Here is a 25,349-nt window from a genome sequence, read left to right on the forward strand (position 1 = left end):
TCCGACAGGTATACCCAGTTCACCCTGTCGAAGGCCTTGGTTGCGTCAAGTGTCAAAACTGCCAAAGGAAGCGATTCATTTGTCGCCATATATATGGCTCCAATCAAGTCATATGTAAGCTCATATAGTTGCCGACCTTTCACAAACCCCTTCTGGTCACTATGTAGGATGACAGGAGCTACAAGACTTAACCTCTTTGCTAAGATAGTGGCAAAGATCTTGTAATCAACGTTTAAGATTGAAATCGGCCTATACCAGCCACATGACTGGGCAGATTTCCCTGGTTTTAGAATCAGAGTGATTGAGGCACTATCCCGGGAGACAGGAGGTGATAAGCCATCCTGCAGGAAATGGTTAAACAGCTCAGTTAAGTTGCACCAGGGCCCTATAGATCTCGGCAGGGAGGCCATCTGGTCCTGCCGCCTTCCCTTTCTTACTATTGAGAATAACTGGCCTCACCTCCTCCTCCGAGATTGTAGTATCCAGGGAAGCCCGTTGCTCCGAGGATAAGGAGGGGAGTGACACCTCTTTCACCCAATCAACGATTTGAGATCGATCTACATTTTTGTCTTCTTGATAGATGTTTTGAAAGAAGTCTTTAAAGATTTTCCTTATATCCCCATCAAGTGAATAAGATACATTATTAAGAGATATAGAGACAATATTATTCTGGACCTGATCTGTTTTGGCTTTCCATGCCAAAGGTTTTCCTGCGCCTTCACCAAACTCAAAATGGGCTATCTTGCTTGCTTCCCATTTCTCAAGCAGAGGCTGGTTTAATACTGAGCCCAATTGACACTTTAATGATGTTAATTTATTTTTGAGTGCCTGCACAGAAGTTCCAGGCGGAGTATGGTCGATCTCATCATGGGTTTCTGACAACTTGCTGTTCTATGGAGGCCACTTGCTCCCTATACTGCTTCCTCCAATAAGAAACCTTGCTGGGGATAAGGCCTCTTAGGAAGGCCTTATAGGAGTCCCACACAACCCCTGGAGCAGCACAGCCCAGATTAGTTTGCATAAAATACTGGGTTTCCAAACTAAGAAATGAGATATCGTCCGCAGATGATAAAAGCGAGCGGTCAAATGACCAAGAATTGACCATCTTAGGAAATCCACTGAGCTCCAGGAGGATAGCTGAGTGGTCTGATAAGTGAGAAGGGAGATAACATATATTTTTTACAGATTCTACCAGTCTATGATTTATTAAAACAAAATCAATTCTAGATTGGTGATGATATTTCTGATTATGAAACGTGACCCCCAGCTTCTTTCCTGCCCTATCCCTCCATATTTCCCTTAACCCAAACTGTTTCAAACATCTTAGCAGGAGGACGCTAGTCTTGGAGAAGACTGAGGAGCGACTATTTGGAGTTTTATCCAAGATAGGGTCTAAGACTATATTAAAGTCTGCAGTTTTAAAGAGTTTCGGGAAGTCTGGCCCCTAAAAGCATAAAGTGCCACTCACAGTTATCTGGTATGCGAGACCCGGTGAAAGTCACAAGGGCCAGGTCAAATGCAATGGAGGGCGAGTTGGATACAGTGACAAAGTTAGTCTGGCTAAAAGAGTTACCTTCTACAGTCCAGCACAAAGACTTCCATTCATGGAGGAAGAGCGACGAAAAGCAGGGACAGCATTGTGGATGGTCGTTGCTGCGTATAGAGCAGGCTGGGCATCACAGATGGTTGTTTCTGGAGCAACATGTTGTTGGTCACCGTGGGCTGTTGATGCTGTAGTGAGAAGTGCAGATCGGTTGGCATTGGAGGTTGTTGCCGCTTCAGGTGACAACATCTTGGCTAGCAAGGCCCTTTCATGATTGTGAAGAGCCCAAAACTTCAGGATTTCTCCTTTTCTTGAACAGGGAGCTCAATTGATGCCCCACCAAGGATCCAACAGCTGAGGAGCACCTTGTGTGGCGCAGAAATACACTTCAGCAGAGGTCAGCAGGGCTCAGGCAGGTTCAGTAACAGGTCAGTTGGGCAGATGCAAGAAGGCCTCTGGAGCTTGTTCTGTCCCTGTAGCTCAGAACAGCAGGTCAGTCAGCTGATCCATGGAGTCACTTCAATCTGGGATGAAGGATGCAGGTCCAATCTTCCTTCTCAGCCAGAAGGGTAGCAGAGTAGCAGTTCTTCTTGCAGTAGAGCAGCTCAGCAACCCTTCTGAATCTTCAACAGTAGGATCTGAGGGTCCACTATTTATTCTTGATGCCAGCTTAGCAGTAGGAGACCTTCCCAGAGGGTAACACCCTCCAGAGATGCTTAACATTTCCTGTCTCCCTGTCTTGGCCCCAGTTTGTCTAGGGGTGCAAAAGATTAGCATCAAATCCTTTGTGAGTGTGCCCAGGCAGAGTCTTTGTGACATGCAAGAAGGGTAGGTGACAGCTTAGTCATTTATCAAGTCAGAGATAGCCCATCCTGCAAGCACCTATTCCCTCTCTGTCTCACTGTTAGGGAGCAATGCACAAAGACCAACTACCTGCTACAAAGAGTCATGTGTCCTAGGATATAGGTTGCAGGCACCAAATGGTTGGGACAAGAAACTGCCAACTTTCTAAAAGTGTAATTTTCCTAATTGTGACTTAAAATCCAACTTTACAATTAAAGAGGGTCTCAAATCACAATTCTTCAGATACCAACCTTAACATGCATACTTGCTCCCAATAGAAAGTTAACACTTCTTTAATGTAATAAAATGATTTAATGCTATCCTACGGGAAAGGTAGGTTCTGCAGTGGTAAAAAACGAATGAAAGAGTTTTTCACTACCAGGACATGTAAAACTTAAAAGTACATGCCCAACGTTTTAAAAATACTGCACCCTGACCTATGAGCTGTTAAGGGCCTACCCTAGGGGAGACTTATGTGTATTAAATAGAAGGTTTAGGCATGGCTTGGATGACAAAGAAGATGGTCGTCTAGGTCCGAAGCTCCGCGACCCCTGAGGAAAACAAAAGCGATTACAGAAAGCCAAACACAAGGTTTTGCCTTGTAAAAGGAGCCAGCGAAGCATGAATAGCAGGACGGCAAGAAAATAAGAGCAAACAGCCCCGGAGCAAGCCCAGAAGCCCAAATAGCCAAAACGAACTTTCGGAGAGTTGAGAAGCAAGATGGCGAAGGGGCGACGCTGACAGAAAGAAGAAACCGAGCCGAGGTCAAGCTAAGCCTGGAGTCAAGCGCCCAACGAAGCTCAGGCAAAGCACCAACCGAGCGGTAGGTACAACGGGCGCTCTTGGCAGACTAGAAAACCGGGCTCAATCGGAGGGCAGGAATGAAGAAACGGAGAAAACGACGGAATACAGCGGAAAAGAAGCTGAAAGTCGGGAGCTGGAGCGGGGAAACAATTTTAAACAGCACACCGCAACTTCCTACCGGAGGAATACGCCGCCAATCAAGAACAGTGAGACTCGATCAGATCCAAAACCGGAAGTACCGGACTGAGGCGGCCATCACAGGAAGGGAGGAGGCGGAAGAAGAAGGAGCAAGCTGAACCGGAAGCCAAGGAGAGAGGAAGCAGAAATGACCTGCGCGACCCGGTGACCAGGAAGCAAAGCGCAGGAGCAGAGTCAGGCACGAAGAGGAAGAAACGCAGCAGACGCGACACGATCAGCCAGGTCAGTCTGCTCCCCTGCCGGGACACACGGTACATGCGACCCGAGCAGGTGCCTGTGCCACGCTAGCGAGCGAGCGAGTGAGAGGCCTAGAAGTGAACGAGAGGGCCCCGCCCTTCCCCAAAGGTAGGCGCGAAGCAAACGCAGCCCCCACACGCTCTAGCGAGGAGCACCAAGCTGGGGGAGGTTATTCGCCCAAAACAGCACAGAGGAACAAAGGCGGCGACAACTGAGGGCATCAGAGGGCAGCAGTAGCGCTTGAATGACGAGCTCGGGGGTTACACAGGCTACTGAGGCTCTAGAGATACCTCTACACAGACATTTTCAGGACTTCCAAGAGTAGAACAGCATTATCGTGCAGCAGCAGCGCTTGGCGGAGAACTCTCTAAGCAACTGAGGCGCAGGGGCCAAGGAGGAGAGGCCTTTAAGGGAGCACACCAGAAAACAAGAGAGGAGAACGAGGGGACAGAGAGTGCGGTGGTGCTTTTCCCTATAGAACTTATCGTCAAAGGGCAAGCGGACACCAGGGGACGCGCTACCACACTGCCAGCACAGCGGCTGGACCAAAAGGGGTACAAACAGAACCCACACCGGAGGCGGACGAGACAAAGCAAGCACTGGAGGGGGCAAGAACAAAAACAAAGACCAGGCTGACCAAAGCCCCGAGCCGTTTCCGCTATAACTCCGCAGTACAAGCTACAGATCCTGCGCAGGCCAGACAACGAGCCGGAGGGAGGAAAGAAGGCACCCTCAGCAGCAGGAGCAGATCACATCTAAGAAAGATGGCCGAGGGAAAGAGCACTAACGACCTGAAGAAGCCAAGGAAAGACAACATGGACTCACCGGGAAAGCACAAAACAGAGAATGCAACACTAGAAACAGTGTTGAAAAGGATTAACGAAGTTAAGGACGTGGCGAGAGAAACCAAAAAAACGATAGATAACATGCAACTAGAGCTAGCGGCGATCCGAGCAGACCAGCATAACACAAATACCAGACTGGAGAAAGTAGAAAGCAGGATGAGTGTGGTTGAGGACGCAGCTGATAAGAGCATTAAGGCCACGGAGGGACACGCAAAGATAGCCAAGACAATACAGAAGCAGCTGGCGGAGCAGGACGATAGAGCAAGAAGGGGCAACATCAGAATCTTAGGCGTCCCGGAAGGCCTGGACGAAAAGGAGAAATCCTGCGCAGCAATGCTCGAGGACATGCTCCCTAAGCTCACCGGCCTGAACTTTGAGAGGCTTTTTGAAGTCAACAAGGCATACAGGGTACCAGCAGGAAAACCAGCCACGGGTAAGCCTCCAAGAGCAATAATCTGTTCCCCACTAAGAGCGGAGCATACAGACGCGATCTTCGCCTTTGCAAGGAAAAACCCAAACCTCACCTGGGCGAGCAACAAGATCGTGCTCACACAAGACTACTCGAAAGTCACGGTAGAAGCCAGGAAGGGCTTCTTAGCCATGAGAGGAGCGCTGCGGAAAAGGAACCTTACCTACTCCTTCACGGGTCCGGCCAGATTTAAGGTCACAGACAACTGGAGATCCATCACGTTCGAGGATCCCGGAGAACTCAGACGCTACTTGGCAGGACCGCCGCCCGAGGAGATGGAGGCAAGCGGTCAAATCCAAAGCGCCCCGAAAAGAAGTGCATCACCGAGCGAGGAAGGGAAAACGGACTGAGGCCCCCAGACAGTAACAAGTACAAGGAACTACCTCAACACCAAGAGACTAAGCGAATAAACATTACACCGACATCTACCTCATAGTTACCTCATAGCTCAAATGAAGGAACTCTAAAAGACACTACCTCGGGCAGCGTAGAAAGCCGACCCAGCGAGAATGAACAGAACTAAATAACAGGGCGATGAACAATTGCAGAATCAGCAACCAATCTACCTCAGGGAGCTGCGGACAAAGGACATTTTGTCGTCGCACACCCACTATGCAAGTAAGGGGGGGAGGGGGAGGGAGGGGAGGTGGGTGAGATGGGGGAGGGGGATGCGGGGTACACACACATCGGCTGATACCACTTTCTTTTCTTTTCCTATCTTTCTACGCCCTTATTCTTTTCCTAGAGAGAGCAGACTGGGAAACCAAGCACAGAACTAAGATAAGTAGGAGCCCAACCGGAAGCCAGCCAGGCAGTAATGGAAAATGACACACAACACGAGCCACAATCTCAAAACGGACATAAGAGTAGTATCAATGAATGTGAAGGGCCTCAACCACCCAGTTAAAAGAAGGAAAGTCCTAGAACACCTGTCCAAACTCAAAAGTGATATTTATGTCCTGCAGGAGACCAGGCTAGGTGAAGAGGACTTAGACCGCCTAAAGGCAAGATGGATAGGTCACGTAATAGGGTCACCAGCAAAGAACAAAAAAAACGGGGTCATTGCGATACTTAGTAAAAAGTCAAAACTAACACCGGTCAAAACAAAGAGAGACGAAGAGGGGAGGTTACTAGTCACTAGCCTGCTCAGAGGGGAGGAACCTATACATGTGGCTCAATTCCACACAAGTCATACAGCAGGATCGACTATATAGTAATTTCAGACACTCACACACACCTCATAGAGCACACGGAGATAGGCCCAAGAGCAATTTCAGACCACTCTCACATCTGCCTAACTCTAACGGGCAGACACAACGAGCACCCAACACGAAGATGGAGGTTTGACGATGACCTCCTCAAAAACACTAGCAGCAGTACTGAAATAGAACTAGCCCTTAAGGACAACCTCACAAACAATGACACAGCAGACATAGGAAGAGAGACATTATGGGACGCAATGAAAGCTACTGTAAGAGGAACCATAATCAACATCAAAGGAAGACAGAACAGAGAAAGAAACAAAAGGATAATCGACCTAGAAAGCGAAATCAAAAGATTAGAAGCAGGTCACATAAGCAACCTAGAGGACAGGAATACCCTCACAACCCTAACAAAGAAAAAGTATGAATTAAACAGGATCCTTAGTGAGAGGACAGGAACCTGGATCAACAAGTATAGAGCAATAAATCTGTGCTCGGCCAACAGAGCGGGTAAAGCACTTGCGGCATACCTCAAGGGCAAGCAGAGGCAGCACACAATAGCAGCAGTCAAGGACAGCACGAACAAATCACACACATCGAACAAAGGAATACTAGACACTTTCAGAGACTTTTACGCACAGCTATACAAAAAAGACAAAACGCTAAAGGCAGATGGGGGGAAGGAGCTACTGGGAAGCATCACAACTCCAACACTGTCAGGAACACAGAAGGAAATACTGGACTCAGAAATAACTGGAGATGAGATAGAGAGAGCGGTCAAAAGCCTGAAAGATAAAAAAGCCCCTGGGCCGGACGAGTTCACAGCCAAGTTCTACAAACACTACATCACAACACTCAAGCCAGCGATGACATCAGTTTTCGCGAGCTGTATACATAAAGGCCGCATGACGCCGTCGATGGCCGAAGCTAACATTATAGTGATCCCAAAAGAAGGCAAAGATACACAACATCCGAAAAACTACAGGCCAATCTCACTTATCAATGTTGACTGTAAAATATACGCCAAGATCCTTGCTACCAGGCTCAACACATACCTTCCATCCCTCATACACTGCGCGCAAGTGGGATACCTGAAGAGCAGGATGTCCCAGGACAACACAAGATTGCTATGCCACGTAATCAACCACGCGACCAAAAGCAACAATGCGGCGGTCATGATCGCCCTTGATACAGAAAAAGCATTCAATAGAGTGTCATGGCCTTACTTAGACCAATGTATGCAAAAATTTGGACTAGGCCAACACTAAAGAAAGATGGTAATGGCACTGTACAATGAACCCAAAGCCCGCGTGGGAGTGAATGGAGGCACATCAGGTATACTAGATCTCAAAAGAGGGACGAGGCAGGGATGCCCGCTATCTCCAGGCCTCTTCCTACTAGCTATTGAACCCCTACTGAGCATGATACGTTCAAACCCAGACATCAGTGGCATACCTATAGAGGGAGAATCCTTCAAATTAGCAGAGTGTGCGGACGATGTCCTCATTGTAACAGAGGACCCTGATAGATCCATTAAAGCACTACTGGACACCATAGATCAGTTTGCGCAAGTGTCAGGATGCAAACTTAATAGAGAGAAATCTGAATGCAAGCCACTGAACATACACATCAACAAGACTGTACTGGGGACCCCAGGTCTAACCTGGCAGAAGAAAGCCATTAAGTATCTGGGCCTCCTGTTCGAGAGAGACTTGCGGACCACAGTAGACCAGAACGAACAAGCAATCTTACACAAAATAAAGGAGAGACTAGAGGGATGGTCACCAAGATTCACTACATGGTGGGGAAGGGTTGAGACCATCAAAATGATGGTCACCCCTATGGTAAACTACACACTCAACATGCTACCACTAACCAACACACCTGACTTTCACAAAAAACTGGACAAACTACTGAACACGTTTCTATGGAGAGGGAAGAAACCTAGAATCAGCCTTCAGAAACTCAGACTCCCCAAGGCTCTAGGAGGTCTGAACATAACGAACTTTAGAACCTTCCTAACAGCCTGCTTGGCAGCACAGGGTCTACACTGGATATCACCAAAGAACGATTACACCCCGGCCTGGCTCTCCCTAGAGCGGAGACTACTAGGAGGAATGGAACCCGTGGCACTACTCACAGCTACAAAACACCCCGCGATTAAACAGAACGCAATCCTCAGGAACACACAACTGGCTCTACTAAAATTAGACAAACTACTAGAAATCAGCGTCAGACAAACTCAGCTAGAGTCGCTATGGCACAACCCCAGAATTAAGTACAGGAATAAAACACTGGATATGCACACTTGGTACAGGCAAGGCATAACAACGGTGAGCCAGCTACAGGAGACAGGGAATCAGACATCGTTTGACAAACTCAGACAACAATACAATTTCGACAACATAGAGCTCTATAACTTCCTTAAAATAAGAGTGGCAATAGCCAAAGCCAACCTAAACACGCTCACCCCATCAATAACACAATACGCTAACAGCCTGAACATCACAGGACACCAGATAGCGCACATATACAAAGCCATGACCCCCAAAACCTCCAAATTAAATAACAAAACTTTAAGCCAATGGGAAGAAGGGGCAGGGAGAGAGCTAAGCGAGAAGGAAAGGGCAGATCTATGGTCCTCCACATCAAGGAGGAAGGTGACAACGACCCTCGATCAGACAAAATTCTGGTTAGTACACAGGGCCTACTGGACCCCAGCACGTCTAGCCGCCATGGGTATCAGAGAGGCCGACTCCTGCTGGAACTGCGACATGCAGAAAGGAGACCTGGCACACCTCCTCTTCCACTGCACCAAAACAAAGAAGTTCTGGAACTCCATAAACACTCTAATCAATGACGTAACAGGAGCCACACTATCAATGGACTTTCACCACCTAATTCTGGGATACACCGACCCATCCATAACATCCGAAAATGACAGAGACCTGATTGACCTCCTGCTCACAGAAGCGGTCAAAACGGTGTTGAACAACTGGAAGGACACAGCAAAAGCCACCTTTAAAGCCTGGTTCAACTGGGTCATTTTCCTAAGAGGAGCCGACACCATAACGACCAACAGCCAAACGAACTCAGGGAAAAAGAGCGAGATATGGCTGTCACTAGACAACTACTTGTCCTCTCATAAGCCACCCTAAACACCCAGACCAGACAATACTGCATAATCCACACACGCATCCCACTCAACAACATAATGTGCCTATGTCTCTCTCTACTCCTACACCTCTCTTCTTTTGATCTTCATTCTCCTCACACCACCAGGGGGGCGAAAAGATAACCAGACAGGTTGCAAGGGGGCAAGGGGGGAAAATGGAAACGTGCAAGCCGGGCGAGAAGTAGATGAAACAAACTGGACAATGGACTGTCAAGAGCCAAACTAATATAAGCCAATCTAGACAATGCTTGATGCTTGACGACCCCCCCCCCCCCCGGTGCTTTTTCCTTTACTTTTTCCCCATGTGATTCACCCTGTACGATGTAAATATGCTCTTTATTTTCAATAAAAATTACTGAAATAAAAAAAAAGAAGGTTTAGGCCTGGAAAAAGGGTTATTTTGGCAGGTCAAAATGGCAATTTAAAATGGTATACTCTGTCTACAATGGCAGGTCTGGGACATGTTGAAAGGGAGACTTAAGTGACTGGCACAATAAGTGTTGAAGGCTTATTAGTAACATTTACAGGCCATGGGTACATGTAGTAAAACTTTACTAGGGACTTACAAGTAAATTAAATATGCCAATTGGGTATAAGCCAAATTTACAATACTTAAAGGAGAGAACACAAGTACTATAGCACTTGGTAAAAGTGGTGAAGTGCTCAAAGTTTTAAAAGCCAACAAAAACTGGTTCAGAAAACAGGAGAGTGAAGGCAAAATGTTTTGGAATGACCCTAAAGAGATGGCCAAGTCCAACAGTCCAGCTCTTGTTTATTCATCTCATGAGGCAGCAGAATTATATTATCTTCCAAGGCCAACCTTTTCTCCTTTAAGGCCTTATCAGTCCCAACCTTCTACTAGGTCCTCTGTGCAGCAGTGGCCTCCATTTCAAGTTTGGTCAGATGTAGCTGGAACTAACTCTCAGCTTTCCTATCCACCTGCTCCTCAGGGGGAGGCTTTAGGCAGGTGGCCTCACTTCTATGCGCAATTGGTTCTCCTCCTGCTGCTGCAGCTCAGGGCTTGTGATCAGCCCAGTTTCCTTCTCCTCATCCTCAATGTTTACCTCTCTGTCCTCAGGACTGTTCTCTGGGGTAGTTTGCATCCTTAAGACTTTCTTGGAAGGCTACCTGGAAGTCTACCATGTTGACCTTCTTTCCAACATTCAGCCCTATTTCCTTGCAAAGTCTGCAGATCTGCCTCGCTGAGGTCATCAACGGTGATCAGTTACATCTACATTGTAGCAAAAAAGATGTGAAGTGAACTTAATTCTTGAAAAAGGAAAAAATATCTAAATCAAAAACCAAGGAGAATTGCGAACAAAATGCAAATTTTATGTCAGATTATTTTAGGGATTTTAGTGTTACACAAAATCACTGAGTGGCCCTGAAAAAAACACAAGTACTGAATCCCACCAATGAACATCATTGTAAGAAATAGGGTTATTGGTTGAGTGAGGTGTAAGCCCCACTGAGGTAAGAACCATAATACTTGTCAGGGTGAACCACAAAAAGTCACTAAATCATCTTGTGCTTAACCCTCTGGTGGCTTGCCACAAAAGCATTCAGGCTTACTTTAGAGGCAAAGTGTAAAGTATTTATGCAGCACATCAAACAGTAATAAAGCGGAAACACAAAACAAGAAGAGTTCCAAACCAATTTAGAAGAATAGAGAAAATCTTTTTAATGAATAAAAAGACACAAAACAAATTAAATCCAATCAGTAGAACCAGAGTTATGAGCACCAAGACGTGGGAAGCACTAACTGTAGATATCTGGTTGTGCTGGACCAGAATAAAGTTCTGCCCCCCTACAATGGAGCACAGGCCTGTCACAATACCAAGGTTGTCCCACTTGAGAATTATGCCTTATTTCCTTAGTGCAAGGTCAGTGCATTGTTCCTGAGAGAGCGCAAATCAAGTAAAATGTAGAGGTGCACCATATTTACAAGCACGTTGTACCAGTTTAGTTAAAGGAACATATAAGAGTGTCGAGTGCATACATATAAGAGTGTTTAATTAATACAGAGTGCATATACCAGTATGAAAAGCTAATGTAGAAGTGTTTAGAGATGTTAGAATGATATTAAATTCCATGTTATGTGGCCGTTGCAGAGGAGAATGTAATGTTGCTAAACGTAGAAATGTGTAGGCCTCATGGCAGTTCACTGAAAAAGAATACGTGCCTTTACAATTTCACATGATATGGATTACTGTTGTTATAATTCAAAGTATTATTGATCATAGAACTGAAAATATATGTTTTATAGAAGTGTTCCTTACAACCAGTGTGTGTAATAAGTTAGAATACTGTTTAGGCTAAGAAATAAAGGTTCATAGAGTGCACAGGCCCGTTTCATGAAATTCTAGTAGGCCTGGAGAGATAAGGTCGTTTCTTTTGATCTGCATGTGCTAGTTAGAATCAGGTCGTGTTAAGCATAAATTGTGGACCATGCTCGAAGGTTTACGACTCAAGAGATAAGCTGGAGGCTGGAATTTGGGGCCCACTTTATGGGTGTCTGTTTGCAGGTGCAAGGGGGTTCCAATCAAGAGAGTGATGAATAGAGCTCTGTTCTGGGAGACAGGCACAGGCCTGGAGGAGGGTTCAGGAATTTCCTGGGGGGTACCGTCTTGCCAGACAAGAGTCTGAGATGCAAGGTCAACGTTAACAAGGAGCCCAGAGGAGTATCAGCATTGAAAAAGCCAGAACCGACACCACGTGAGGGGTGTACGTGAGGGGCGTCTCTGAGAGGCGTTTCAACTGTGATAGTGATTTTGTATTAGGGACAGCACCTCTGGGTGGAGTCAGGGCAGATGGTCTGAGGAACCTAAGAGAGCGGATGGGTAGGCAGATAGGGCAGAACTGCGATGCACAGTTTTACAACAAAGACTAAGGGAAAGTGAGTGATCTTCTTTGGAAGTCACCACAGCTGACACCTTTTTAGGTTAAGATCTTGCTAAGTAGGGATGTCACTTAGTCTAGTGTAGGGACAGTCTAATCTGGATTTTTCTTCCTTTTGTAAATGTCGCACAAGTTACAACTTGTGTCTATTCTTGCAAACTTGCTGATCTTTGAATTAGTTTTGGTGATATTCTTCTGTCGCCTAAGAGCATTTAGAGAATTCATGTTTGTATTGATGCCAGTGTATCTTTTGAACCTTATATTGAGATGTTTGTATCTCCAGTTATCTTTGGCTTTATAATAAAACTTTAAAACTTACTCGTAGTAAGTGGTTCTTCAGAGTTGTGTAAAGTCTTAACTGATTAACCTAGTAGTGGATTGCTTTTTACTCTATGACAGGTAACAAAGGTTCAGTCGACCTGAGTTGGGATCTAGATCTATAGTGATCTGATAAGAGATCAAAAATCCCACCGTAGCAGTTGGTAGCAGTGTAGGATGGTTACCTTCTAGAGGAAGGTGATCTAGACTAGGTTAAGATTACCCCGAGGCCCCTAGAGATCGAGAGATGAGCAGCAGAAGAATCGCCTGCCGAAGAAGGTGCTGAAGGTGCGAGAGAAAAGCAACAGAGTCGGTCGAGAGTGAGTATAACAAGGGTCATGCGTTATCAGATTGCGGTATTTTGTGTAGTATCTGTATTGTAATGTCATGCGGAGTTGAATGCCTGTAGTGTGATTGAGGGAGGGTTGTGAGCGCGCGCAACCTGGTAAAAATCTTAAGTTCAGGGAAGAGCTTAAGTGGTTCGGGTGTACCGGACATCCAGAGTAATTGTCAACCATTGTAAAGGGGGTCATGAGGTACCATTGATCGCCCGCAGGACCGTGATAGGGGGAACGCAAGAGTGAGTGTATAGGTAACGGAGGCAGGTCGGAAGTTACTGTGTGTAAGTAACCTATCAGTCAAGGCGATTGTCTGGACGTTCACGGAAAGACATTTCGTCAATTAAGGTGACAATTACAGTTAGACTGTGGGCGTACAGTCAAGGAAAGTGATCGCTTGGTCGGAAGTAATCATTTTTCAGGGTATGAATGGAACGCATGCATGACCGGGAGACGAGCTGAGAAAGTAGGGGAACTGCTACGAAGGGGAGACGAGTGACGTCAAAAAGAGCCGCGCTGTGATAGGCCGGTTGGCGAGAGCCGCGGTGTGATAGGCCGGTTGGTGTGAAGCCGCGCTGTGATAGGCCGGTTGGCGCGAACCGCGCTGTGACAGGCCGGTTGGTGTGAAACCGCGCTGGGATAGGCCGGTTAGCGAGAGCCACGCTGGGATTGGTGGATTGTCATCAGGAAGTAAACGAACGCAGGGAAATAGGAAAAATTGTAGATTTTGAACATGAAGTGTTTTAAATGCTTGAGAGCGATCTTTAAGAGAAAAAGGAGAGAATCTTATTACGGGGAAGAGGCCCCGCCAGAGGGTACACCAGCTCACTATATGGCTACGAATGTTGGGTTGCATACTATACTGTGGCTTAGTACTTGGAGTAAGATTACAGAAGGGAACGAGGAACTGACTTTTCCGAAATACGGAACGTTTAGATTAGAAGTGTTGCACCAGCTAAAAGCAGTTATGTCTTCATTGAGACCCTTGCCTAGACCAACACAGTTTGAGGCCCTTAATGCGTGGATTAGGGCGGCGCATGACAGGTATCAGAACAGACGTCAAGAAAGAGTGAGGCGATCGGTAAGAGCAGTACAAGATGCCAAATGGGATGCGGAAACCAAGAAATGGAGGGTACAGAATATTGAAGTCGATAAGTTGTACCCAGTGAGAGAGATTACAGGAGAAAAGAGAACCCCAGAGGAGGATGACGAGAGCGAGTCAGAGGATAGTCTAATAAATAGGTTGTTGATAGATAGACCGCCTCCGTACAATAGGGAGATGGAAGGTATCGAACTCACAAGGGAAGATAGGGTTGGCATAGAGGAGAATAGACCACTTCCTATAACGGATCGGGTACCTACCAGAGGTGAGGAAACACCTCAACCTAGTCCTGTACAGAGGGTAGTCGGAAGGTTTGTGGTGCAGAAGGTGCCAGCAACGGAGTGTGTTGAGTCTTATGGATTGCCAGATGCTCTTCAAGTACCCGTTACAATAGGTCCTATAGTGTCGGTTTATAACCCAGAGAAAGTGTGAGAGGAGGAATAGATGCGGCTAGACAGAGAAAGGGCTGAAATGGAAAGAAGGAACAACATGACAAATGCCTGGAGGCAATTGCCAAGACCGATAAAGTGGAGCACCCCATTGGATTCAGCAGTAGGTCCCATAACAGAACAGGGGGGTCAGAGAGGACCGATGGATCTGAGAGGACCACGGCCGAAATCCTTTAAGGAGTTGAGGGCTGACTTGAGGGAATGGGAGGCTGCCACAGAAACACAGAGTAACAGGTCAAGAGCGGAAGCTGAATGGGGAAGTCAAGGCGATGGGACATTGTCTCACTGCGGGGCTAGCAAAAACGGTCAGGAGCAAGAAGGTAGAAGTACAGAGTGTGAAGGGGCGTCTTGTCTCATTCACAGTGAGGGAGACCGAAGGACGCAAGAGTACAGGGATAGCTTTAAGTGCACCCTCCATGCACCTGGCGATAACATACAGCATTGGGATCGCGGGAACATGGGGAGCCACGAGGTGTCTCACCATGCGTCAAGTGATCATGGGCAGGAGCGGGATCGCGGGAACATGGGGAGCCGCGAAGGGTCTTGCCACGCGTCGAGCGATCATGGACAGCAGGGGAAGTGCGAAAGCATGAGGAGTAATGGAGTGTCTTACCATGCACCTAGGGAAACCAGGCAGAATGGGAGATGTGGGACTATGGGGAATAGAGCAGTGTTTCACCATACACCAAGAGAGGATGGGACTGCATGGGACCTGGAGAGATGGGAGCATGGGAGGACTCCCCATAACACGCCTGAGCCCAGACGTAGGACTCGGAGCTGTGATGGGAGAGACGTAAGTGGGCTCTCTAGAGACAGCACACTGAAGGCTATGGTAAAGGCAAAAAGGCTCGATGTAACTAGTTTAAAATCTGACCTGGACGAGATAATAGATGGTGTGTTGCCTTTAGAAAGGATTGACATGTACGAGCAAGATGAGCTGCTGTTTATAGCAAAGGATATTACTCGAAATGCAAGAGCAACTCACGAGAAATTGTCTGAACTGGCAGACAAGTATATGGTAGACTTGTCGAGAACAAAGGCATTACAGGGTAACCATAGGTTGCAATATTTAGATCAGGACCTAGATGAGAGGAGGACAACTGGATTAAAAACACACATAAGGGAACTGATCACAGGAATAAGAGTATGGAGAGATCTGGATAAATGGGAAGAAAGGTGGTCCAAGAAAGAGACTGTCAGGCGGAGCGCGATTGTGACGTCCCCAGAGGGAGGGCCACGCCGGATGGAGGCATTCCCTTTGTGGGAAATAGCGAATGAGAGTTACGTACATGTGCCCTGGAGTAGGGGAGATTTGGCTGCGTTTACCAATTCATTTCCGAAGTTACGAGAGAATCCTGTAGAATGGTACAAACAGGTAGAGAGGTTTGTGAAGATTTCGAAAGTACTGTGGATTGATTTGAACACTTTATTCGACATTGTAGTCCCAGGAGACTTGTGGACAGCATGCAAAGTTAGTGTTGAATGGCCCACAACAGAACCAAAAAGGGATGCTCATACTAATGGTCCATCAGAAAGAGTAATGATAAAATATGAAAAGGTGATAACATGGCTGAAAGATAAGGTGCCACCACAGGATATAGATTGGGTGAAAATAGACCGAACTAGACAGGAACCCAAAGAGACAGTCCATGAATTTTATGAGCGATTGCTGAAAACGTTCAAACAATACAGTGGATTAGATGTAATGGATCCCAAAGACATAGGACAGTTTGTATCGAAGTTCGTTTTGGGGTTGAGACCTGATATTTGTTTGATGATTCAGCAACATTTAATTTGCTGGCAAAACAAACCATTGGACGAAATTTTGAGATACGCAAGGTATTGCAGTGATGAAATAGATTCCAAAGCAAAGAAACTTAAGGAGAAGTTGATGATGGTTCAGATGCAGTCGGCAGGAAAGGGTGGACAGCAGCAACAGGGAACAGGGACGATGGGAAGGAGATCAAATAGTCAGAGTAGGGACAACGAGGAAAATCCGAGACCTAGAGTAGACTTTGCTACATTGAAAAAGATGACAAAGTGTCACCAATGTCACCAGGTGGGACATTGGAAATGCGAGTGTCCCTATAACCCTGAGAACGAAGAACTGGAAGTAGAGGAGGAGGAAGTTAAGACCGTTCCAGTCCAAGGGGTGACAGTACCCAAGGGTAAGGTGGCCAAAGGGGGGACTTCGACTCCTCGAGCTCAGTTCCCGCAACCACCAAAGATTATGACAGGGGGCAAGATCTATAGACAAATGCCTCTTTTAGTAGGAGGAGAAGAGTGTTACTACGTTGATCCACTGACTGGACGGCGTGTGATTAGAGAGGAGGACTGTACCCTAGGGGCAGTTCTCGAGGTGGACCAAAGAGGACCATTTGTTGAGACCGAGGTGGCGGGTGTCCTACGACATTCTTAGTAGATACCGGAGCTACTCGATCAACTTTGAGATCAGCGGTGGTTCCGGATCTGCCAATGTCGGGGGAAACAATTCAAGTGGTAGGAGTCGCAAATAGGAGAATGACTAACCCTTTGACAGAACCAGTGCTAGTGAGGATAGGGAACTACAGCGATGAACATCAGTTTGTAGTATGTGATTCTAGCCCTGTGTGTCTGTTAGGAAGAGACTTATTGTGCAAACTAAATTGTACAATATACTGCACGCCTCAGGGAGTAGAGGTACAGACTAACGACGATGATGCCACCTTTAAAGTTGCAAATTCAAAAGTATGCGTAGAACTGTATCCTACCCTGACGGTGGAAGAGCTCCCTTGGGACTTAAGAGATACTGTGTCACCTGAAGTATGGGACTTCACTGGAGAAGAGATAGGATTGATTAAAGATGTAGAACCAGTGAAAATCATGATAAAACCAAATGTTGAATATCCAAGAACGCCACAATACAAATTGACCCCGGAGACGATTGCAGGAATAAAACCTGTGATCGACTCCATGATCAAGCAGGAAATACTGAAGGAAATCGTGGGTAGTCCATGCAACTCCCCGATTATGGGTTTGCAGAAACCTAGCGGGAAATTTAGAATAGTACAGGATCTCCGAAAGGTTAATAACATAGTTGTTTCATGTTGTCCAGTGGTACCGAATCCATCAGTGATATTGTTTCAGATACCATTCCAGGCAGAGTGGTTCACAGTGATAGATCTTTGCCAGGCTTTCTTCTCAATTCCATTAGATGAGGAGAGCCAGTTTCTTTTTGCATTTAAGCTGGAAAATCGTGTCTTAACATGGTGTCATATCCCACAGGGGTATACAGAAAGCCCATCGATTTTCAACCAGCTACTGAAGAAAAATCTTGAAAGTCTAGTACTGCCACAGAACTCGGTTCTAGTTCAGTACATAGACGACCTACTTGTTGCGTCAGAAACAGAAGAAGCTTGTAAGGTAGACACGTTCGCCCTGCTGAACCATTTAGCTGAAAATGGGCATAAGGTGTCTCCGAGCAAATTGCAGTACTGTCTGACAGAAGTACAGTACTTGGGTCACCGAATTGAAAAAGGAAAGTGGAAGGTGTCACCAGACAGGATAGAGGCAATCATGAAGATGAATTCGCCTACGACACAAAGAGAGGTCAGGATGTTCCTAGGAATGGTTGGTTATTGCCGACAGTGGATAGCTAACTTTTCCCTGAAAGCAAAACCCTTACAAAAACTGATGCACAAGGAGGTGAGTGATCCGGTACCATAGGACAAGGATTGTTTGATGTTGTTCCTACAGCTGAGAGAGGACTTGTGCCGTGCTCCAGCTTTGGGAATGCCAGATTATGAAAAAACATTTTTACTTTACTGTTGCGAAAGAGAAGGTTGTGCTTTGTCAGTCCTAGCACAAATTCATGGAAATGCCCGTAGACAAGTTGCATATTTTTCGGCTACTTTAGACCCAGTAGCCGCAGCGTTGCCCTGATGTCTCAAATCCGTTGCCGCAACGGGTGTCAGCATTCAAAGATGTGAAAGTATTGTGATGGGACATCAATTAGTGGTGTATGTACCTCATTCTGTAGAACTGTTAATGACCAGGACCAAGACACAGCACTTGACCAATAATAGGCTCACGCGCTACGAGCAAGTTATTCTTGCTGCGGAGAACGTGACCCTTAAGAGGTGCTCTGTTTTGAATCCTGCCACTGTGATGCAACTTCCTAATGATATAGAAGATGAGGAATGTGAAGATCACGATTGCCTTGATGTGACTGAACTATGCACCAAGCCAAGACCAGATATTGTGGATGAGCCGTTGACTGACCCTGATGAAATTTTCTTTGTTGATGGCTCGTGTGTAAGAGATGATATTGGTCAGTTGAGAGCAGCTTATGCTGTTTGCACTATTACTGGAGTTGTAGAGGCCGCTTGCCTGGAAGGAGTACACTCCGCTTAGGTAGCCGAAATCATTGCATTGACACGTGCCTGTTTAGCAGGTAGCAAAATTCGAGTCACCATTTACACAGATAGCCAATATGGTTTCGGTGTAGTTCATGACTTTGGGCAATTGTGGTCTCAGAGAGGTTACATGACCTCCTCAGGTTCGCCTATTCGAAATGGGGAGTTTGTGCGACTATTGTTAGCAGCGTTACAAGGTCCGGCAGCAATTGCCATTGTTAAATGTGTAGCACACACCAAAGGTACAGATTTTGTGTCCCAAGGAAATCGTTATGCAGACGAGGTTGCTCGCTACTGTGCGGAGCAAGGATACTCTTTCACGGAAGTGGAAGTGGGTGGGACACAGGAAAAGACAGAGTTAAACATGATGCTAGAAACAATTGATACTTGGGATGACTTAAAGGGCATGCAAGAGAACGCACCAGATTTTGAGAAAAAGGCATGGGAAACTGCAGGTTGTGTAAAAAGTGAAATGGATTTGTGGATTTCAGCAGATGGAAGGGCAGTATTACCAAATGAATTAGTGAGTCCAATGGCACGACAAATACATGGTCCAGTACATTTAGGAAGAGATGCCATGCTGCGGGTATTTAGGCAGACTTGGTACAACCCCAAGTTTAGAGTAGCCGCAGAAGCAGTGTGTCAGAGGTGTGTAACATGTCAGCAATTGAACGTAGGAACAAGGACACCAGTTACATTGAGTCACATTGGGAAGTCTAGTGGGCCTTTCAACCGAATGCAATTAGACGTTATTGAGATGCCAAAATGCAACTGCCTCAGGTATGTTCTGGTGATTGTATGCATATTTTCCAGATGGGTCGAGGCATACCCTACACGCAGGTGCGACACACTCACAGTAGCAAAGTTGTTGCTTAGAGAGTTAATACCACGCTTCGGGGTGCCGACCTCTTTGGAATCAGATAGAGGGACACATTTCAACAGTGAAGTTGTGAAGATGCTTTGCTCCGCATTAAATATTGATCAGAAGTTGCACTGTAGCTATCGACCAGAGGCTTCGGGAATCGTGAAGCAGATAAATGGAACTATAAAATCCCGAATGGCCAAAGTGTGTTCATCGACATCCTTAAGCTGGCCTGATGCCCTGCCATTGGTACTCATGAGTATACGTAGCACACCAGACAGGAGAACAGGTCTCTCCCCACACGAGGTTCTAATGGGGAGGGCAATGAGGCTTCCATCTGTTCCAACTACAGCTTTGTTGAATATCACAGATGATCTGATCCTGGATTATTGCAAGGGACTTTCTGATGTCATTCATTCTGTGTCTCTTCAGGTGCAGGCTGCTGAAATTCCATCTTCCAGAGACCTATGTCATGACCTGTGCCCTGGTGATTGGGTGCTAGTGAAGAAACACGTCCGGAAGAACTGCCTAGACGTGCGCTGGAAGGGGCCATACCAGATAATTCTGACAACGAATACTGCTGTAAAGTGTGGAGGACGGCCAAATTGGATACACGCCTCCCATACTCGAAGAGTTCCAGCACCCCTGGAAGAAACAGCTCCTCTCACAGATGAAAATCCAGCTGTGGACGGCGAACCACTAGAGGGGATCAGTCAAGCTGTGGGGGTGTCGGAGGAAGCTGGGAGTGCTTCGGACCAAACGGAAGAAAGACAAGACGACAGTGAAACTGAAGCTGCCACAGAAGGAGAAAGTTGCTGTGAATATGGCTCAGACACTGATCAAGTCACAAGTGATCAAGAACCGAGAGTGAGGACAAGCAATCGGAGAACAAGGCGTGGAGAAGCTAGTTGGCCTGAAGGGAAGAAGAGGCTGAGCTTGAAGCCAACTCCAGGGAGAACCCTTGCTCCTATATCTGAAGACTCAGATCTGGACGAAGGTGCACAGGATCAAGAACAGGAGGGTCCCAGAAGATCAAGGAGGGTGCGAGTGCCCTGCAGAAGATACGCCACTCCTGAGTGGACCTACCTGGCAACAGATGTCTAGTGCACGGAGATCCGGGAGGGTGAGGGAAGTGACAGTGACCAGTACTGACCCAATCATAACGCTGGAAGTGGTGTTGTTGGTACCTGGACTTGAGATCAAAGCGTTGCTGACACTCACTGTCCCCAATCCTCCTTATCTGAGCAGAATAAGAGAACTGGTTCTAAACAGAGTAGAATTTCCGACTTTTGGTCCAACGATACCAGCACTCGAGGAGATCCTTCTTCGCTTAGAAATATTAGAATACGTGATTAGAGCTGCTGGAACATGCATGATTACAGACTGCTAAAGACTTTGTAAATAAACGGATTGAGAAGATAACCTAGCGCCAAGTGGAAGAAGAAGAAATTTAGGGACTCTTCCATTTAGTGGACGGAGAAGGGCTAGGGTTGTCTGTTGCTATAATTCAAAAGACTGATCTTGCAAAAGGGATTACCAGCTTCCAGGTGTGGTTCGAAAAGACCGAATAACCAAAGAAAACACTGTTGAAGGAGCAAAGAGCAGAAACTTGTGTTGTGGTAGAGAAATTTAGAACTACACTGTCTCGAGATCATGGAGGCCGGCAACCCGAACCGCAAGGCAAAATGCATAGTAGGCACACTTTTAGTGGGAGTAATTTTTCTTATAGCTTTAGTAGTTACTGTATCATATATAGTGGGACATGAAAATGAAGAGAAGGCAACAAAAGAAGCAAAAGTTGTAGTGACATTGAAACCTACTACTGCTGGTCAAAGGGGAACAATACAGAGAAAGATAAAGCTTTGCTAGCAGCAGAAACCCGTAGGTTGCACGTAGATAAATCACAAGGAAATTTCAAATCAAATGCATATGCTAAATTGCTTTATGAATACATTGATGCTATGGATGCAAAGGACTGTTACGTCTTCATGCAATTGCCAGCCTCTGTAGACGAAGGTATTAGGTACCATCATCTTCCATTGACTTATGGAATCACATGTAGTTTGTTGCTTTGTATATTTTATGAACGTGATAGCTTTGAGTATTATTTTTCAAACTTTGACGCTGTTTTGCCAGAGGTCCCAGCCTATAAGCATATGAACAAATGGGACTATTATAAGAGTGAAGATCGATTGAGGAAATTTTTCATTCCTTGGAGAACACTGGATACTTCATATGCCCGAAGAAATAATTTGACTTGTAAAGTATCAGAAATTGAGAAAAAGTTTATAGGGCAGGTGGATGATCGATACAGGAGGCAGAAGATCCTAAAGGCTTCGGGCCAATGGAAAGCAGATTGTACCGAGGAGGAAAAGTCACACAAGAGGAAGGGCAGTAATGGTCCAATAGCTTTAGATCGAGTGCAAAGAGGGAAACTATGTATATATAGTGGTAAAACCTACTATGAGAATGTGTTTGTGGGAGAAGTAAGTTGTGAACATGCTTTCCAAATAGAATACTATACAAAGGATTTCTTGAAGGGAATGCAGGTGATCCCGAATGTATATTTTGTCTGTGGAAGAAATGCATATATGAAACTACCGGATAATTGGTACGGATCATGTTATTTAGCAATTGTATTCCCCAAAATATACCATGCTAAGGATCTAAAAATCGTAGAGGGAAGAACTCAAGCCAGAGGGAGAAGGGATGTAAGCAATGACGAGGTAGTTGGAGTCGTATTTGGTGCTATGTTCCCTCTTTTGGGGCTAATACTGAATGATGTCAAAATTAGGAGATTGGCAACAGTCGTAGATAGGTTATCTGCCAGTACTGCTAGATCACTAATGCTGGTGGAGGGAGAGATGCAATCAATAAGGGCAATGGTTCTCCAGAACCGACTTGCTCTAGACGTTCTGTTAGCCAAAGAGGGCGGAGTCTGTAAGGCTTTGAAGGTCCAGGAATGTTGCACTTACATTCCAGACAATTCAAAACCTCTTGAAAAGTATATACAGAACATCACTGAAATTCATCATGAGATTGAAGATCTGAGACAGGTGAATGTGTGGGAAAAAGTGGGTAATGGAATGGGTAAAGTTGGAGGTTGGTTTGCTAACCTTGGAAAGGGTATCATTTGGTACATACTGAAACCTATCATCATAATAGTGATTTGTGTGATCACATTGTGGGGGTTGGTGCGGTTGTATCAATGGTATAGATCAAATAGGTTGCAAAGATCCATGAGAGAGCAGGGGCAGAGGTTAGCTGCGATGCAGGATAACCAGTACAGGAGTCTGAGGGCTCTAGAGATGATGAAGCGAGGGAGCACTGCTACGAGTTCTGTTTGATTCAATTCATACCCTCAGGGATGTTGTTGTGATGGTGATGACCCCTAAAGGTCATCAAAGGGGGCAACTGAGAGAGCGCAAATCAAGTAAAATGTAGAGGTGCACCATATTTACAAGGACGTTGTACCAGTTTAGTTAAAGGAACATATAAGAGTGTCGAATTTATAGAGTGCATACATATAAGAGTGTTTAATTAATACAGAGTGCATATACCAGTATGAAAAGCTAATGTAGAAGTGTTTAGAGATGTTAGAATGATATTAAATTCCATGTTATGTGGCCGTTGCAGAGGAGAATGTAATGTTGCTAAACGTAGAAATATGTAGGCCTCATGGCAGTTCACTGAGAAAGAATACGTGCCTTTACAATTTCACCTGATATGGATTACTGTTGTTATAATTCAAAGTATTATTGATCATAGAACTGAAAATATATGTTTTATAGAAGTGTTCCTTACAACCAGTGTGTGTAATAAGTTAGAATACTGTTTAGGCTAAGAAATAAAGGTTCATAGAGTGCACAGGCCCGTTTCATGAAATTCTAGTAGGCCTGGAGAGATAAGGTCGTTTCTTTTGATCTGCATGTGCTAGTTAGAATCAGGTCGTGTTAAGCATAAATTGTGGACCATGCTCGAAGGTTTACGACTCAAGGGATAAGCTGGAGGCCGGAATTTGGGGCCCACTTTATGGGTGTCTGTTTGCAGGTGCGAGGGGGTTCCAATCAAGAGAGTGATGAATAGAGCTCTGTTCTGGGAGACAGGCACAGGCCTGGAGGAGGGTTCAGGAATTTCCTGGGGGTACTGTCTTGCCGGAGAAGAACCTGAGAAGCAAGGTCAACGCTAACAAGGAGCCCAGAGGAGTATCAGCATGGAAAAAGCCAGAACCGACACCACGTGAGGGGTGTACGTGAGGGGCGTCTCTGAGAGGCGTTTCAACTGTGATTGTGATTTTGTATTAGGGACAGCACCCCTGGGTGGAGTCAGGGCAGATGGCCTGAGGAACCTAAGAGAGCGGATGGGTAGGCAGATAGGGCAGAACTGCGATGCACAGTTTTACAACAAAGACTAAGGGAAAGTGAGTGATCTTCTTTGGAAGTCACCACGGCTGACACCTTTTTATTAGGTTAAGATCTTGCTAAGTAGGGATGTCACTTAGTCTAGTGTAGGGACAGTCTAATCTGGAGTTTTCTTCCTTTTGTAAATTTCGCACAAGTTACAACTTGTGTCTATTCTTGCAAACTTGCTGATCTTTGAATTAGTTTTGGTGATATTCTTCTGTCGCCTAAGAGCATTTAGAGAATTCATGTTTGTATTGATACCAGTGTATCTTTTGAACCTTATATTGAGATGTTTGTATCTCCAGTTATCTTTGGCTTTATAATAAAACTTTAAAACTTACTCGTAGTAAGTGGTTCTTCAGAGTTGTGTAAAGTCTTAACTGATTAACCTAGTAGTGGATTGCTTTTTACTCTATGACAGGTAACAAAGGTTCAGTCGACCTGAGTTGGGATCTAGATCTATAGTGATCTGATAAGAGATCAAAAATCCCACCATAGCATTCCCTTGCAAGGCTTTGTGTCCTCATGAGCCAGTTCTGATAAAATTGCTGGTGTTTACTTTGCTTGGAGTCAGTTCTGATGAAACTTTCACGTGTGCCACAAGGTTTTGCAGGACTTTGCATCACTTGGTGCTAGTTCCGATGAAGCTTGCAGTTGTGCAGGGAGGCTTTGCAAGGCTTTGTGTAGCTCGCAGTCGGGTCCGATGAAACATTCATTTGTGTGGGGAGGCTTTGTAGGGCTTCACCTTGCCTATCACCAGATTCAATGGGACCTTTAATTAAGCAAGGAGGCTTGGCTCTGATGCCAGCCAAGGGTCCAGGACCTCGGGCACACCTTTTTAGGATGAGAGGCTCACTCCGGCAGAGGCTTAGGGGCTCAGACAGGTCCAGTTCCAGGTCCAGGCAAGCTAAGTGCAAAAGGTCATCTGGCCAGTTGCAGAGAGGCCTCTGGATCTTGTTGTGTCCCTGTAGCTCAGATGAGGAAGTCAGCCAGCTGACCCTTTTAGCCTGGGATAAAGGAAGCAGATCCAGTCTTCCATTTGACAAAGCAAGGCAGACCACAAGCAGCAGGTCAGTCCTCTGGTAACAGCAGGGAAGTTCTCTGAGGAACAAGAAAGGTTTCAAGTAGTAGAACAGTCCTCTAGAAACCTGGCAGATCTTCTTCTGTAATGTCCAGAAGTCCAGGAGTGTACTGAAAAAAATGCTCTGAGGGTCCAATATTTATTGCTGGTGCCATCCTTTAAAGTTGGGAATTCTTCTATACTACTCC

Source organism: Lissotriton vulgaris, chromosome 3_2 (genome assembly GCF_964263255.1).
Source record: "Lissotriton vulgaris chromosome 3_2, aLisVul1.2, whole genome shotgun sequence".
Classification (NCBI taxonomy): Eukaryota; Metazoa; Chordata; class Amphibia; order Caudata; family Salamandridae; genus Lissotriton; species Lissotriton vulgaris.